Source organism: Salminus brasiliensis, chromosome 1 (genome assembly GCF_030463535.1).
Source record: "Salminus brasiliensis chromosome 1, fSalBra1.hap2, whole genome shotgun sequence".
Lineage (NCBI taxonomy): Eukaryota > Metazoa > Chordata > Actinopteri > Characiformes > Bryconidae > Salminus > Salminus brasiliensis.
In genome coordinates this window covers 137,501-152,500 of record NC_132878.1, presented here as the reverse complement: position 1 = coordinate 152,500, position 15,000 = coordinate 137,501, and the positions used below count along the sequence as shown (strand labels likewise).

General features: G+C 41.0%; 1 long non-coding RNA gene across 1 annotated transcript; it reads left to right on the top strand.

Moving 5' to 3' along the window:
• The first annotated feature begins 4,338 nt into the window (after positions 1-4,338).
• Positions 4,339-9,407, top strand: LOC140560851 (uncharacterized). The gene is made up of 2 exons (XR_011980003.1): positions 4,339-4,491; positions 8,780-9,407. It is a non-coding gene; the product is annotated as an uncharacterized lncRNA (long non-coding RNA).
• Positions 9,408-15,000: the final 5,593 nt, after the last annotated feature.

Below are 15,000 nucleotides of genomic sequence, written 5' to 3'. Positions count from 1 at the left end.
TAATAAACTGTGGTTCTGTAATAAACTGTGGTTCTTTAATAAACTGGTTCTGTAGTAAACTGGTTCTTTAATAAACTGTGGTTCTGTAATAAACTGGTTCTGTAATAAACTGGTTCTGTAGTAAACTGGTTCTGTAATAAACTGGTTCTGTAATAAACTGTGGTTCTGTAATAAACTGGTTCTGTAGTAAACTGGTTCTGTAATAAACTGGTTCTGTAGTAAACTGGTTCTTTAATAAACTGGTTATGTAATAAACTGGTTCTGTAGTAAACTGGTTCTGTAGTAAACTGGTTCTTTAATAAACTGGTTATGTAATAAACTGTTTCTTTAATAGACTGGTTCTGTAGTAAACTGTAGTTCTGTAGTAAACTGGTTCTGTAATAAACTGGTTCTGTAATAAACTGGTTCTGTAGTAAACTGGTTCTGTAATAAACTGGTTCTGTAGTAAACTGGTTCTGTAGTAAACTGGTTCTGTAATAAACTGTGGTTCTGTAATAAACTGGTTCTTTAATAAACTGTGGTTCTGTAATAAACTGGTTCTTTAATAAACTGTGGTTCTGTAATAAACTTGTTCTGTAATAAACTGGTTCTGTAGTAAACTGGTTCTGTAATAAACTGTGGTTCTGTAATAAACTGGTTCTTTAATAAACTGTGGTTCTGTAATAAACTGGTTCTTTAATAAACTGGTTCTGTAGTAAACTGGTTCTGTAATAAACTGTGGTTCTGTAATAAACTTGTTCTGTAATAAACTGGTTCTGTAGTAAACTGGTTCTGTAATAAACTGTGGTTCTGTAATAAACTGGTTCTGTAATAAACTGTGGTTCTGTAATAAACTGTGGTTCTTTAATAAACTGGTTCTGTAGTAAACTGGTTCTTTAATAAACTGTGGTTCTGTAATAAACTGGTTCTGTAATAAACTGGTTCTGTAGTAAACTGGTTCTGTAATAAACTGGTTCTGTAATAAACTGTGGTTCTGTAATAAACTGGTTCTGTAGTAAACTGGTTCTGTAATAAACTGGTTCTGTAGTAAACTGGTTCTTTAATAAACTGGTTATGTAATAAACTGGTTCTGTAGTAAACTGGTTCTGTAGTAAACTGGTTCTTTAATAAACTGGTTATGTAATAAACTGTTTCTTTAATAGACTGGTTCTGTAGTAAACTGTAGTTCTGTAGTAAACTGGTTCTGTAATAAACTGGTTCTGTAATAAACTGGTTCTGTAGTAAACTGTTTCTTTAATAAACTGGTTATGTAATAAACTGGTTCTGTAGTAAACTGTTTCTTTAATAAACTGGTTATGTAATAAACTGGTTCTGTAGTAAACTGGTTCTTTAATAAACTGTTTCTTTAATAGACTGGTTCTGTAGTAAACTGGTTATGTAATAAACTGGTTCTATAGTAAACTGGTTCTTTTATAAACTGGTTCTGTAGTAAACTGTGGTTCTGTAATAAACTGGTTCTGTAGTAAACTGGTTCTTTAATAAACTGTTTCTTTAATAGACTGGTTCTGTAGTAAACTGGTTCTGTAGTAAACTGGTTCTTTAATAAACTGTTTCTTTAATAGACTGGTTCTGTAGTAAACTGGTTCTGTAATAAACTGTGGTTCTGTAATAAACTGGTTCGGTAATAAACTGGTTCTGTAGTAAACTGGTTCTGTAGTAAACTGGTTCTGTAATAAACTGTGGTTCTGTAGTAAACTGGTTCTGTAATAAACTGGTTCTGTAATAAACTGTGGTTCTGTAATAAACTGTGGTTCTGTAGTAAACTGGTTCTGTAGTAAACTGGTTCTGTAATAAACTGGTTCTGTAGTAAACTGGTTCTGTAATAAACTGGTTCTGTAGTAAACTAGTTCTGTAATAAACTGTGGTTCTGTAATAAACTGGTTCTGTAATAAACTGTGGTTCTGTAATAAACTGTAGTTCTGTAATAAACTGTGGTTCTGTAATAAACTGTGGTTCTTTAATAAACTGGTTCTGTAGTAAACTGGTTCTTTAATAAACTGTGGTTCTGTAATAAACTGGTTCTGTAATAAACTGGTTCTGTAATAAACTGTGGTTCTGTAATAAACTGGTTCTGTAATAAACTGTGGTTCTGTAATAAACTGGTTCTGTAGTAAACTGGTTCTGTAATAAACTGGTTCTGTAATAAACTGGTTCTGTAATAAACTGTGGTTCTGTAATTAACTGGTTCTGTAATAAACTGTGGTTCTGTAATAAACTGGTTCTGTAATAAATTGTGGTTCTGTAGTAAACTGGTTCTGTAATAAACTGGTTCTGTAGTAAACTGGTTCTGTAATAAACTGTGGTTCTGTAATAAACTGTGGTTCTGTAGTAAACTGGTTCTGTAATAAACTGTGGTTCTGTAATAAACTGGTTCTGTAATAAACTGGTTCTGTAATAAACTGGTTCTGTAGTAAACTGGTTCTGTAATAAACTGTGGTTCTGTAATAAACTGTGGTTCTGTAGTAAACTGGTTCTGTAATAAACTGGTTCTGTAATAAACTGTGGTTCTGTAGTAAACTGGTTCTGTAATAAACTGGTTCTGTAGTAAACTGGTTCTGTAATAAACTGTGGTTCTGTAATAAACTGGTTCTGTAATAAACTGTGGTTCTGTAATAAACTGTGGTTCGGTAATAAACTGGTTCTGTAATAAACTGTGGTTCTGTAATAAACTGGTTCTGTAATAAACTGTGGTTCTGAAGTAAACTGGTTCTTTAATAAACTGGTTCTGTAGTAAACTGTGGTTCTGTAATAAACTGTGGTTCTGTAATAAACTGGTTCTGTAATAAACTGTGGTTCTGTAGTAAACTGGTTCTGTAATAAACTGGTTCTGTAATAAACTGTGGTTCTGTAATAAATTGGTTCTGTAATAAACTGTGGTTCTGTAATAAACTGTGGTTCTGTAATAAACTGGTTCTGTAATAAACTGTGGTTCTGTAATAAACTGGTTCTGTAATAAACTGGTTCTGTAATAAACTGTGGTTCTGTAATAAACGGGTTCTCTAATAAACGGGTTCTGTAATGAACTGTGGTTCTGTAGTAAACTTTGGTTCTGTAATGAACTGGTTCTGTAATAAACTGGTTCTGTAATGAACTGGTTCTGTAGTAAACATTGGTTCTGTAATAAACTGGTTCTTTGATAAACTGGTTCTGTAATAAACTGGTTATTTAATAAACTGTGGTTCTGTAATAAACGGGTTCTCTAATAAACGGGTTCTGTAATGAACTGTGATTCTGCAATTAACTGTGGTTCTGTAATAAACTGTGATTCTGCAATTAACTGTGGTTCTGCAATTAACTGTGGTTCTGTAATAAACTGGTTCTGTAATAAACTGTGGTTCTGTAATAAACTGGTTCTGTAGTAAACTGTGATTCTGCAATTAACTGTGGTTCTGTAATAAACTGGTTCTGTAATAAACTGTGATTCTGCAATTAACTGTGGTTCTGTAATAAACGGGTTCTCTAATAAACGGGTTCTCTAATAAACGGGTTCTGTAATGAACTGTGATTCTGCAATTAACTGTGGTTCTGTAATAAACTTGTTCTGTAATAAACTGGTTCTGTAATAAACTTGTTCTGTAATAAACTGTGGTTCTGTAGTAAACTGGTTCTGTAATAAACTTGTTCTGTAATAAACTGGTTCTGTAATAAAGTGGTTCTGTAATAAACTGGTTCTGTAATAAACTTGTTCTGTAATAAACTGGTTCTGTAATAAACTGGTTCTGTAATGAACTGTGGTTCTGTAATAAACTGGTTCTGTAATAAACTGGTTCTGTAATAAACTGTGGTTCTGTAATAAACTGGTTCTGTAATAAACTGGTTCTGTAATAAACTTGTTCTGTAATAAACTGGTTCTGTAATAAACTGGTTCTGTAATAAACTGTGGTTCTGTAATAAACTGGTTCTGTAATAAACTGGTTCTGTAATAAACTGTGGTTCTGTAATAAACTGTGGTTCGGTAATAAACTGGTTCTGTAATAAACTGTGGTTCTGTAATAAACTGGTTCTGTAATAAACTGGTTCTGTAATAAACTGTGGTTCTTTAATAAACTGGTTCTGTAATAAACTGGTTCTGTAATAAACTGGTTCTGTAATAAACTGTGGTTCTTTAATAAACTGGTTCTGTAATAAACTGGTTCTGTAATAAACTGTGGTTCTTTAATAAACTGGTTCTGTAATAAACTGGTTCTTTAATAAACTGGTTCTGTAATAAACTGGTTCTGTAATAAACTGGTTCTGTAATAAACTGGTTCTGTACAAGGACAATTCTAGTCGACTAAGTCTATTCTTGAACGGTTGTGGGAAATCCTGACTCCAGACCCGGTCCTTGGAGGAATCACTGTCTCCGTGTTTAGCTTGTTCTTTCTCCTTTCTACCACTTTCTAGCGCTTTTCCTCGTAACTGCTTTTAGGTTGTGTTTACAGTCCACAGGTTTATTAAAAAGCGGAGTACCCCACAACAACCTTATTTCGGTGCCTAAATCAGCTGAAAGCGGTAAGTTTGTATGTTATTATGGCTGTTTCTGGACTTTTTGAGTGTGAGAAGTGTGGCATGTTTAGTCTAGACCCTTTTCCCACCGCTAGTGATAATGATAGTGTTTGCACTAAATGTGTGTTAGTTAGCTCTCTGGTGGAAAAGGTGGAGCAGTTAGAGGTGTGCATCATGGGGTTACTGAAGGATAGAGAGCAAGAGTTGCCCCCCGTTGCCTCAGGGAGAGCTAGCACCGCCCCCACTCCGGCGTTAGAGCCCTCACAGCGGGGCGAATGGGTGATGTCTCGGCGGCATAGCCGGAAAGCTAAGGCTAATGCTAGCGCAAAGGCCGAAGCTAGCCCACCGGAACACCACGCTCCCCCCCCGCTCAGCGAAACACCCGCTGAGGAGCCTGTTCACAGTACTCTGGTCATAGGAGACTCTATTGTTCGACACGTGAAGATAGCTCGTCCTTTAGGGGCTCCAGCAGTGACCGTTAGCTGTTTACCGGGAGCCAGAGCGCCGGACATTAGCGGCAACCTTAAGCGGCTAGCAAACAGGAGATATTCAAGGATAGTGATTCATGTAGGGGCCAATGATATTCGTCTGCGGCAGTCAGAAATAACTAAGGATAATATTAAAGAGGTGGTTAAACTGGCCCAGACGATGTCCGATGCCGTAATTTGCTCTGGTCCCATCCCAATGAGGCGCGGCGCTGAGTCCTACAGCCGACTCACAGCGCTGAACCGCTGGATGTCCAAGTGGTGTTCCGAAAATCATGTGGGCTTCATAGATAATTGGTTAAAGTTTGAGGGCTAGCCTGGTTTTTTAGGTAGGGATGGTGTCCACCCCACGCGGGAGGGTGCTGCCTTACTTTCGTGCAGCATAGCGCATAGTCTGCTAGTTAGTCGCAGAGGAGTGTAAAGGCTGCTGACAGTCCAGAGCCGGGACCAGGCCGCAGACAGACAGGCTAAACCGACCGTCTGAGAGCTGCTCTGAGGCTCTGAGGCGTCACCCAGGTTTCACCGTATTGAGACTGTGTCTGTGCCCCGAATTAAACCCAAACAGAGAACATCTAGATCAGCTCGTTTTAATCATTTAATCAGTGTTAAAATCTCTCATTTCAACGATAACAGCAGCACCTCAGACCTAAAGCTCGGTCTACTTAACATTAGATCACTATCCTCAAAAGCAGTGATCGTGAATGAAATGATATGTGATCAGAAACTAGATGTTTTCTGCCTCACCGAAACCTGGATTAGACCTGATCAATATACAGCACTAAATGAAGCCCCCCCACAGGCTATAAATATGTACATAGCCCTAGATTATCAGGCAGAGGAGGTGGAGTATGTATAATCTACCAGAATACACTAGAGATTATTCAAAAACACTAACACCTTCACTTCTTTTGAGCTTATCTACATTAATATATCAAATCCGGCCACAAATAAAAATGTTTTCTCACTGATTAATATTTATAGGCCTCCAGGGCCCTACTCTGAATTTTTAAAAGAATTCAGTAATTTTTCTGCAGACTTGGCAGTGTGCAGCAACAAAGTTAATAGTAGGAGATTTTAATATTCACTTTGAAAAAGCAGACGATCCATTAACAAAGGCGTTTGTATTAACTTTAGATTCTGTTGGCATTATACAAAACATAACTGGACCCACACATTACTGTAATCATACCCTAGATTTAGTCCTGACCCTGGGTGTTAGCATTGATCAGCTAAATATTCTACCTCAAAGCTCAGTAATATCAGACCATTATCTAATCTCCTTTGAGCTACATCTAAGGCAAAATGTAAATTCTTCTCCCCAACACTGCCTAAAGCGCACAATAACACCAATGACAACTGTACAGTTTACTAAAAATCTCCCACTCCTTTCGACCTTAGCTTACACTCCGTCAGACCAAACGGAGCTCGTCAAATTAACAAACGATCTAGAGAATACCCTCCGATCAACCTTAGACAAAGTAGCACTGTTCAAAAATAAAATGATGAGGCAAAAAAGGCTCGCACCGTGGTACAGTGATCAAACTCGTACCTTAAAACAAACAGTGCGGAAACTAGAGCGTAAATGGCGGACGACCAAACTAGAGGTGTTCCACTCTGCATGGAAGGACGGCCTTAGTCAATATAGAAAGACTCATTAAAGCTCGCTCAGCGTATCTGACCTCGCTGATCTAGAAAAACTAAAACAATCCCAGAGTTCTTTTTACTGAGATCTCTAAACTTACTAAAATCCAGGCAGATACTCAACCCCAGATTCCAACATCTTTAACCAGTCATGTTTTTATGGACTATTTTAATAATAAAATAGAAAATATTAGACAACAAATCCAACCCTGCTTATTAAATCAAACATGGCCGTCACCCGATGTAGTTGCTTTAGAACAAAACTTAGTTGTAGAACAAAGGCTGGAAGCCTTCTACCCACTTTCACAGCCAGAACTAGAAAAAATTATATCCTCAGCTAATTGTACAACATGTACACTCGACCCGATTCCCTCTAAATTGCTAAAAGAAATTCTCCCAATTATAATCGGACCTCTTTTAACAATTGTAAATTCATCTCTTAGCCTTGGGCATGTACCCCAAACCCTTAAAATAGCAGTTATAAAACCTTTAATCAAAAAACCAAATCTTGATCCTAGCGTATTATCTAATTATAGACCCATCTCAAACTTAACATTTGTATCTAAGATATTAGAAAAAGCTGTGGCCCAACAACTCTGCTTATACCTGAGTAAAAATGACATGTATGAGAAATTCCAGTCTGGATTTAGATCCAATCACAGCACAGAGACAGTCCTAGTGAAGATTACAAATGATCTCCTTCTTGCCTCTGATCAAGGCTACGTATCTTTATTAGTCCTACTAGACCTTAGTGCAGCCTTTGATACAATAGATCATTCTATATTACTAGAAAGATTAGAGAAAATGGTTGGAATCACAGGGACAGCCCTATCATGGTTCCAATCATATCTAACGGGACGCTTCCAATTTGTAAAGATAAATGATTTATCTTCAAACTACACAGAAGTAAGATATGGAGTTCCGCAAGGCTCAATTTTAGGACCACTATTATTTACATTATACATGTTACCACTGGGCTCAGTTATAAGCAGACATGGTGTTAATTTCCACTGTTCTGCAGATGACACACAGCTCTATATATCAGCCAAACCTGATGATAAATTTAGATTACAGAAAATGGAGGACTGTGTAAAGGATATAAAACTCTGGATGTCACATAACTTCCTTCTTCTTAACAGTGACAAAACCCAGCTTCTCCTTTTAGGTCCAAAAGACTCTAGAACTAAACTCTCAGACTTAATGTTAGACTTGGCAGATTCTCCCATCATTCCTGGTTTAGCAGCTAAAAATCTTGGCGTCACATTCGACTCAGATTTATCATTTGAGCAACATCTAGCTAATATTAGCAGAACAGCCTTTATGCAGCTTAGGAACATCTCCAAACTAAGAAACTCCTTATCACTACAGGACGCAGAAAAGCTAGTACATGCTTTTATTACCTCAAGGCTAGATTACTGTAATGCACTACTGTCAGGTTGTTCCAGCAGGAACCTCAATAAACTTCAGCTGCTTCAGAACACTGCAGCCAGGGTCATTACTAAACCTAGAACATCTGACCATATCAGTCCAGTTCTATCAGCACTGCACTGCTCCCAGTTCAGTTCAGCACTGATTATAAAATTCTTCTATTAACATATAAAGCCCTACATGGCCTCGCTCCTGAGTACCTGCAGGATCTTATAGTATATTACGAACCATCAAGACTACTTAGATCTCAGGGTACTGGCCTCTTACGCATTCCCAAAATTCAGAAAACCTCAGCGGGGGGAAGAGCCTTTTCTTATAAAGCCCCCAACTCTGGAATAACCTTCCAGATAATGTTCGGGACTCAGACACAGTCTCAATCTTTAAATCTAAACTGAAACTCATCTGTTTAGTTTAGCTTTTGGTAATTAATGTTTCTTAGATAAGGGCTGCAGGTCCAGGGGTTCGCGGACCCAGGGAATTGTAGTACACTGAGATGCTGGAGCTGTCGTCTCGCTGCTTACACGCGATCACTCAGGTTTGTGGACGGTGGAGCAGATAGATGCTGGTGTTCTCAGGGTAAGCCCGTGTCCGTGTTACCTTCTGGCTCTCTCCTTTTAATTATGCTGTGATAATCAGACCTGCCGGAGTCGTCAGACATACCCAGATGCTGATTCTCAACATTCTCTGCACTCCATAAAATTCCTCTTAGAACTAACTTCTCTCTCTTTACCTTCCCCGAGTAAATGGCCACCCAGCCCGATCTGCAGGAAGATTGCCCGCTGAGGTCCCCTCTACCTGCATCTAACCAGCTGCCACCTACCAGTCCAGCCAGCGGGTCCCCCCCAACCCGCCACCACCCATGGCTCACCCGCCAGCCGCTGCTGCCTGTTTGGTGGCCGTGCTGAAACCTAGATGGACTCGTGTCTGTCTGACACTATTAATATCACCACTATTAACTTTCTGTTGTACCTGGTTTGGTCATTTTTATCATTAATGTTTAAAACTGTCTGGCCAGAGGAGGATGGGGCCCCCTTGTGAGTCTTGGTTCCTCCCAAGGTTTCTTCCTCCAGCTCTGAGGGAGTTTTTCCTTGCCACTGTCGGCGTTGGCTTGCTCACGGGGGTCTTTGATCCTTCATGTTGTTTCTTCTTTCTTCTCTGTCTCTGTTCTTTATTAAGTACTAATTATGTAAAGCTGCTTTGTGACGACAACAGTTGTAAAAAGCTCTACTAATAAATTTGACTTGACTTGACTTGACCTGTAATAAACTGTGGTTCTGTAGTAAACGTTGGTTCTGTAATAAACTGGTTCTGTAATAAACTGTGGTTCTGTAATAAACTGGTTCTGTAATAAACTGGTTTTGTAATAAACTGTGGTTCTGTAGTAAACGTTGGTTCTGTAATAAACTGGTTCTGTAATAAACTGGTTCTGTAATAAACAGGTTCTGTAATAAACTGTAGTTCTGTAATAAACTGTGGTTCTGTAATAAACTGGTTCTGTAATAAACTGGTTCTGTAATAAACTGTAGTTCTGTAATAAACTGTGGTTCTGTAATAAACTGGTTCTGTAATAAACTGGTTCTGTAATAAACTGTGGTTCTGTAATAAACTGGTTCTGTAATAAACTGGTTCTGTAATAAACTGTGGTTCTGTAATAAACTGTGGTTCTGTAATAAACTGGTTCTGTAATAAACTGTAGTTCTGTAATAAACTGTGGTTCTTTAATAAACTGGTTCTGTAGTAAACTGGTTCTTTAATAAACTGTGGTTCTGTAATAAACTGGTTCTGTAATAAACTTGTTCTGTAATAAACTGGTTCTGTAATAAACTGGTTCTATAATAAACTGTGGTTCTGTAATAAACTGTGGTTCTGTAATAAACTGTGGTTTTGTAATAAACTGTGGTTCTTTAATAAACTGGTTCTGTAGTAAACTGGTTCTTTAATAAACTGTGGTTCTGTAATAAACTGTGGTTCTGTAATAAACTGGTTCTGTAATAAACTGTGGTTCTGTAATAAACTGTAGTTCTGTAATAAACTGTGGTTCTTTAATAAACTGGTTCTGTAGTAAACTGGTTCTTTAATAAACTGTGGTTCTGTAATAAACTGGTTCTGTAATAAACTTGTTCTGTAATAAACTGGTTCTGTAGTAAACTGGTTCTGTAATAAACTGGTTCTGTAATAAACTGTGGTTCTGTAATAAACTGTGGTTTTGTAATAAACTGTGGTTCTTTAATAAACTGGTTCTGTAGTAAACTGGTTCTTTAATAAACTGTGGTTCTGTAATAAACTGGTTCTGTAATAAACTTGTTCTGTAATAAACTGGTTCTGTAGTAAACTGGTTCTGTAATAAACTGTGGTTCTGTAATAAACTGTGGTTCTGTAATAAACTGGTTCTGTAGTAAACTGGTTCTTTAATAAACTGGTTATGTAATAAACTGGTTCTGTAGTAAACTGGTTCTTTAATAAACTGTTTCTTTAATAGACTGGTTCTGTAGTAAACTGTGGTTCTGTAGTAAACTGGTTCTGTAATAAACTGGTTCTGTAGTAAACTGGTTCTTTAATAAACTGGTTATGTAATAAACTGGTTCTGTAGTAAACTGGTTCTTTAATAAACTGTTTCTTTAATAGACTGGTTCTGTAATAAACTGTGGTTCTGTAATAAACTGTGGTTCTGTAATAAACTGGTTCGGTAATAAACTGGTTCTGTAGTAAACTGGTTCTGTAATAAACTGGTTCTGTAGTAAACTGGTTCTGTAATAAACTGTGGTTCTGTAGTAAACTGGTTCTGTAATAAACTGGTTCTGTAATAAACTGTGGTTCTGTAATAAACTGGTTCTGTAATAAACTGGTTCTGTAATAAACTGTGGTTCTGTAATAAACTGGTTCTGTAGTAAACTGGTTCTGTAATAAACTGTGGTTCTGTAATAAACTGGTTCTGTAATAAACTGGTTCTGTAATAAACTGGTTCTTTATTAAACTGGTTCTGCTTGATATAAACACTCCTCTCTGTGGACTGTCACTCAGAACAAACTAACCAATCCTAGAGCAGGAGGGTGGGGCTTGTCTGAAAATGGGTGGCAAATGAAATCTTACCGCCGTTGGCTCAGCCTCTCAAAATGCGCCACAGCCCAGGTTACTCCATATCTGATTGGATGACAGAAACTCGAGTTTGCCCACGAGGTGCAGCTGTGAGTGACGTTAGAGGGCAGTGAAATAAAAAGAGAGCGTTGTAATCTGTGTGAATGTGTGTGTGTGTGTGACACTATGGGTGTGAGTGTGTGAGAGAGTGTGTGTGTGTGTGTGTGTGACACTATGGGTGTGAGTGTGTGTGTGTGTGACACTATGGGTGTGAGTGTGTGAGACTATGTGTGTGTGTGTGTGTGTGTGTGTGTGTGTGTGTGAGACTATGGGTGTGAGTGTGTGTGAGACTATGTGTGTGTGTGTGTGTGAGAGTGTGTATGTGTGTGTAAATGAGTGTGTGTGTGTGTGGATCACGTCATTCCGGTGCCCAGCACTCCCTCTCAGGTCATGCCGGCGCCCAGCACGCCCTCACCGGTCAAGGAGGCAGCCCGCCAGTCAAGCCAAGGAGGCGGCCCAGCCTGCCAGTCAAGCCAAGGAGGCGCCCAGTGTGCCCTCACAGGTCACGGAGGCGGCCCAGCCCGCCAGTCAAGCCACGGAGGCGCCCATCGCACCCTCCAAACTCAAGGAGGCGCCCAGCGCGCCCTCATGGTTCAAGGAGGCGGCCCAGCCCGCCAATCAAGCCACGGAGGCGCCCATCGCGCCCTCTGAACTCAAGGCGGCGCCCAGTAAACTTAAGGAGGCGCCCTCACGGGTCAAGAAGGCGGCCCCATCCGCCTCTGTTTGTGTCTGGGCAGTGGCTTCTGCGCCCCCTTTTGGGCAAGCAGGGCCAGCTGTCCCAGGTTCAAGGTCTGGTCTGGCGGTGGTACCCAGGACTGCCTCAAAGCGCTCTCCGCGTCAGCCCCTTCGAAGACCATGCCGTCCACGTCGGTTCCTGCTATGCACCCACTGCGTCAGTTATAGAGCCTGCGGCCCCCAGGATTGCACCTGCCTGGGGCACTGATCATCAACGGCCCCCGGGGGTGGGGGGGTCCGCAGTGGACTCGAGCTACAGACACCTAGACCCCACACAAGTTCAGTGGTTGTGGTCTTGGTTTGATTTTTGGTTTTCAGTCATGTTCATGTTTTCACCCCAGTCTTCATTTGGTTTTTGGTTTCAGGGTCATAGATGTGTTCAAGTTTTTACCGCAGATTTGTTTGATTCATGTTTTTCAGCTAAGCCTGTGGGGCCTGGGTCCCGGGACGTGGTCACCCCGGAGGAAACGCCACCAGGGCCTGCGGAGGCAAGGGGATCCCGGAGGCGTGGGGGCCGGAGGCATGGGGGCCGGAAGCAGCGCTTCAGTACTGTCACGCCCGCGCCGCTGCGCCCGCCCCAGGGGCGGTCTCGGGCCGCGGCTCACAGGCGATCAAGAACTCCCCCTTCAAAGTCATGTCATGTTAAGTTATGTTCTGGACTTTTATGTTGAAAAGGACTCTTGTGTTGACCCCCATCGTCACCATCTTGGTTTTAGGTTGTTTGTCATGTGTCTGTTCATCGTTTGGTTTATGTGTTACACCTGTGGGCTGGTGTATTTAAGGAGGGCTAGTGTCAGCTGCCGGTTGCCGAGGATTACTCTTAGTGCACCTCATGCACCCAGGTTATTGGGTTCATGGTAGAGACTCAGGATTCATTGGTCTGGTCTGTAGAGTCCATCCTTGTACAGAGGACTCTCTCTCTACCTAGCTAGCTTAGCAGGGGAAGCTAACTAGCTAGGCAGCTCTCGTCTCAGGGTCCATTAGGGAGCTACTGCAGGTCTGCGGTGATCTCTCGCCAGGCTTCTTCGGTTCAGCAAGCTGGGGTCCAGGAGCTCCAGGAGTGAGCGACTCTCCAGCTCGTTTCAGCAGTTAGCTCTCCTCACCGTTGGACCAGAACAGTGGTCTAGGTTTGGCAGCTGACTCATTATAATAATTATTATATACATATTATTATATGTAATAGGCTTGCATGGGTGACAGCAATTTTATTATTCCTGCCGTTTCTTTGCAGTGTATCTAGTTCTGCAGTTTTTGAGACATCAACACCGCTCCAACTCCAGACGGTCCGGTCTGATCGTGTGATGCAGCTTTTTGATTGGATGCACGGATTCCGAGCAGTGAAGGAATTCTGTGACTTTTTGTCCCCTAACACTTGGAACTGTGTTTAAGGTAGTTCTAAATTACACAGCCACTGAATTTAAAATGGAACTTCGATTAACATAGCGCTAAAATTACCTAACACACACAGCCCACCGTCTCACATACTCACAGGTGAAATTAAGATGGATCTGGAGAACCAATGCAATCAGCCAGCAACACCAGAGAAACCAGCACAGAAACTAGCAACAATCCAGCAGACGCTGGGAACCATTTAACATCCCACGCTTCCATCTCCTCCTGCAGAGTTCTCTACATGCACAACACCACCACCTGCTGTCTGCTACTGCACTATACTGCCACTCTCCCACCTGCTGCTGCACCGCTGCATTTCGAGTTTTGTAGCTGATCAGAGGAATGACAATAAAGTGGAATCTATTTATCTATTTAAATGTTCTGAATCATCTGAATCAATCTGAACACTTTTGAATCCGTCTGAATCAATCTGAAGATGTTTGAATCAGTTGGAATCATTAAGAACGGTTAGAAAAAATGATCTGAATCAGCGTGAAATTTGCATCAGTTCGTCAGTATGGAGATTTAGAAGCTGCACCAGTTAACCCAGCACCACCAGTTAACCCAGCTACACCAGAAAACCCAGCAACACCAGTTAACCCAGCTACACGAGTTAACCCAGCAACACCAGAAAACCCAGCAACATCAGAAAACCCAGCTACACCAGTTAACCCAGCAACATCAGAAAACCCAGCTACACCAGTTAACCCAGCTACACCAGAAAACCCAGCAACACCAGTTAACCCAGCTACACCAGAAAACCCAGCAACATCAGAAAACCCAGCTACACCAGTTAACCCAGCTACACCAGAAAACCCAGCTACACCAGTTAACCCAGCAACACCAGAAAACCCAGTAAGACCAGTTAACCCAGTTACACCAGAAAACCCAGCAACATCAGAAACCCAGCTAAACCAGTTAACCCAGCTACACCAGTTAACCCAGCTACACCGGAAAACCCAGCAACATCAGAAAACCCAGCTACACCAGTTAACCCAGCTACACCAGAAAACCCAGCTACACCAGAAAACCCAGCAACATCAGAAAACCCAGCAACATCAGAAAACCCAGCTACACCAGAAAACCCAGCAACATCAGAAAACCCAGCTACACCAGTTAACCCAGCTACACCAGAAAACCCAGCAACATCAGAAAACCCAGCTACACCAGTTAACCCAGCTACACCAGAAAACCCAGCTACACCAGTTAACCCAGCTACACCAGAAAACCCAGCAACATCAGAAAACCCAGCTACACCAGTTAACCCAGCTACACCAGAAAACCCAGCTACACCAGTTAACCCAGCAACACCAGAAAACCCAGCAACATCAGAAACCCAGCTAAACCAGTTAACCCAGCTACACCAGTTAACCCAGCTACACCGGAAAACCCAGCAACATCAGAAAACCCAGCTACACCAGAAAACCCAGCAACACCAGTTACCCAGCAACACCAGAAAACCCAGCAACATCAGAAACCCAGCTAAACCAGTTAACCCAGCTACACCAGTTAACCCAGCTACACCGGAAAACCCAGCAACATCAGAAAACCCAGCTACACCAGAAAACCCAGCAACACCAGTTACCCAGCAACACCAGAAAACCCAGCAACATCAGAAAACCCAGCTACACCAGTTAACCCAGCTACACCAGTTAACCCAGCTAAACCAGTTAACCCAGCTACACCAGTTAACCCAGCT